This window comes from Sciurus vulgaris, assembly GCF_902686455.1.
Source record: "Sciurus vulgaris genome assembly, chromosome: 18".
NCBI classification, from domain to species: Eukaryota; Metazoa; Chordata; class Mammalia; order Rodentia; family Sciuridae; genus Sciurus; species Sciurus vulgaris.
In genome coordinates, this window is record NC_136479.1 from 35614910 (window position 1) to 35618521 (window position 3612).

The following is a 3612-nucleotide window of genomic DNA, read 5'->3' on the forward strand; positions in this document are numbered from 1 at the left end:
GGCCTGCCTTGTCCTGTGTGTGTCCAGCCGGGGAAATCAGCCACCCTGAGAGGTGGGAAAAGAAGGCTGGAGGGTCGGGCAGGGAGCTGGTGCAGAGAGGGCCTGGCCACAGCCAGGGGCCACCTGGAGCCCAGGCCATATGCCAGCCCAGGGGAGGGCCGCAGAGGGGGCTGCAAGGCAGCCGTGGGTGCAGGGACTCTGGAGGAGCGTTTCTGCAGTTGTCGCGTAGAGCGCGGGGTGCAGCTTGCAGCATGAGTGAGGCCCTGGTCCGTCCAGCCGGTGCCAGTTGGCCCAGGTGATGCCCCGAGGGAAGTGGCACCTCCCATGGGCTGCAGGTTAAGGAAAGACTGGTCACTTGAGTGACCTCGTGTTGCCCAGCAAATCACCTCAGACCTTGGTGGTTTAAGGTCACCGTGCTCACAGTTTGTCCAGAATCCAGGAGTGCGGCTCCCCATAGAGCACTGGTCTAGCTCAGGCGCAGCCCCGGGTTCTGTCCCCAGCGGCAGGCGTGCACACACGCACACACACACGGAGATCCTCCACCTGTTTTTTAATTGGGTCGTTTGGTTGTGGGTGGACACAGTACCTTTATTTTATTTGTTTATTTTTATGTGGTGCTGAGGATCCCCCAGTGCCTCACACATGCCAGGCGAGCGCTCTGCCACTGAGCCACAGCCCCGGCCCCCGATGGGTGGTTTTTAACTTTCAGTTGGGAGAGTTCTTGATTCTGGATACAAGTCTGTCGTCAAACAGATGATTTACAAACATGCTGTCCCATCCCGTGAGCTGTCTTCCCTTTTTCGGTTTTTGTTTTTGGTGCCAGGGATTGAACCCACGAGTGCTTTGCCACTAAGTCACATCCCCAGCCCTTTTTATTTTTTTTACTTTTGAGAAAGGGTCTCACCCCGTTGCCCAGACTGGCCTCAGACTTTGGATCTTCCCGAGCAGCTGGGATCACAGGTGCCACCGCGCCTGGCGCTCCTGATAGTGTATTTGGGTGCACAGAAGTTTTAGTTTTAACAAAGACCAGTTTCTCTTTTCTTTTGGCCCAGACCTTCCATGTTTCTAAGAAGGCTTCTTTGCCTAATCGAAGGTAACAGAGATTCACCCCTGACTTTTCTTCTAAGAGCTTTAGAGGTCGCGCTCAGACTTAGTTCTCTTCATTCTGCTATATTTACATTTGTCCTGTGCCAAGGCCACACTGTCAGGATCACTGTGGACTCATAGAAAGTTTGGACGTCAGGAAGTGTGAGTCCTCCAGCTTCACCCTTTTTCAAAAGTGTCTGGGCTGTTCTGGGTCCCTGGAATTCCCACGTGAATTTCGGGGTTGATGCGTCACATCATTAATTTTTTATCCCAGTTATTCCAACTTCTACCAATTCCATGTTCCCTTTGCACCTCTGCCGCTTGGGATTCTTCTGGTTGAGCAACCCAGAGCTTCATTCCGGCATGGTCTGAATCCCCGGTGATCCTGCCATTGTTAAATTTAGGTCACTTTCCAGTAATTCCAGTCAAGAACACGAAAGTATTAAGAAGCACTACCCAGAATCCCCTTATTCTGGACAGACGGTCCTTTCTGCCTAGGAATCGGGGAAGTTGGCCCAGCCAGTACCATTCACCCCATTTGACTGTTCATGGAACGAAGGACTCAAACTGGCAAGGTGCCAGCCACAGCTTCCGGTGCCACAGAACAGGGTGAGCCCTGGAGACAGCACTTGGGCGCAGCTCCTCAACATGCCTAATCCAGCAGAGGTCGAAGCGTCTGGAAACGGGAAGCGAATTTTCGCAAGTGAGTTATTAGGTGCTATGGGGGCCCACGCCCACCTCTGCTCCTGAGCCCCCAGCCCCCAGGGATCGGGCTGCAAGAGAAAAGGCAGCCTTTGTTGAGGAGGGTGACGATCAGACTGCACCTACAGAGTGACCCTGGCCTTCCGCTGTCTCACTGTCCACCCAAGGTCCTGTGTCAGGAAAAGTAGCTGTCATGGAGTCCTACCTAATCAAGGTCACGATACCATCTCCACCAGTGCACCCACCTTGCCAAACAGCAGCTAAGTGCAGAAGAGACACTTGCTGCTCCCGCATATTTCAAGTCTGTGTTGGCCCTTGTCTCTGTCGCCTCCAAAGAGAAGCAATGATTTTTTTTTGGGGGGGGGGGGGCGGTTACTGGGGATTGAGCTTAACCACTGCGCTTAACCACTGCACAACACCCCAGCCCTTTTTAAATTATTTTTATTTTTATTTTGATAGAGTCTCAGTTGCTGAGGCTGGCCTTGAATTTAGAATCCTATCTCAGCCCTGCAAATGGCTGGGATCACTAAATTGTCCCCGTACCCAGCAGAATCGCTTTTTATTTGCTATACTGAGAAGAAGCTCCAAGGCCTTCCCGCAGGTCCTTCCTACCGCGAGGGCCCTCACCCCACGCGGCAGGAGCGCCAGCAGCTCTAGATACTGTTCCAGCCCTACACCATGAGCTAGGATTGCAAGTTCAAGATCAGCCTCAGCAGCTTAGTGGGATCCTGTCAAAAAAGGGGGCTGGGGACAGAGGGAGTGGCTAAGTGCCCCTTAGTTCAATTCCGGATATTAAAAAAAATAATAATTTAACCACAGGATCAAGCCACACGCCCATTAGTCACCTTGGGACCAAAAGTTCCATCGACGTACAAATTACCCTCTCTGGCCACAGTGGAATGAAATGAGAAATCAGCAGTAGGAGGAAGACTTGCAAATACATGGAAATTCACATGACCCTTAATAATTCAAAGAATAAATAACAAAGGTAATCAGAATGTACCTAGGACAAATCTAATTGAAACCACAATACACTATCAGGAGACGGAAGAGAAGTAGTGCTCAGAGGGAGATAAATGCACAGCAGGAAATGCCTACGTTAAAGAAGATCCCCAGGCTGGGTGCCCTGGCCACGCCTGTGACCCCAGGGCCTCGGGAGGCTGAGGCAGGAGGATGATGAGTTCTGAGCCAGCCTCAGCAAAAGCGAGGCACTAAGCAACTCAGTGAGATTCTGTCTCTAAATGAAATACAAAATAGAGCTCGGGATGTGGCTCAGTGGTCGGGTGCCCCAGAGTTCAATCCCTGGTACCAAAAAAAAAAAAAAAAAAAAAGAGAGAGAGAGAGAGAGAAAGAGGAGGAGGAGGAGGGGAGAAAGTCTCCCTCTCCTGCCCGCAGCGCTGAGTCCAGTTGGCCGGCTGTCCTCTCCACCTCGTGCCCCCGGGGGAGCCTCTCCAAGCGGCGCCGCCTGTCCCGCAGGCCATCTCTGTGGTGACACCTGGCAGGGAAAGAGACCTGCGTGCTTTCAGTGCCCGCCTCCGTCCTGGCCGGTATCAAAGGACATTTTATTTCCTTACATCAAAGAACATACGACAGCACCTGCAGACACGTTGGGAAGAGGAGAGCCCAGGACGCCCGTCTCCTGGGGGCGCGGGTTCTTTGAAGACTCGGCTCCCGGCTGGGAAGGGGGCGGAGCCGGAGGGACGCTGTCGCCTGAGCTGCGGGGAGTGGAGGGGGCTTTCTGCAGAGGGAGACGCTCCCGAGCTTCTCTCGGTCACTTCCAAGCCAAGACCGGGCACCGCGGAGAGGGAGGTCCTGGGAAGGTGG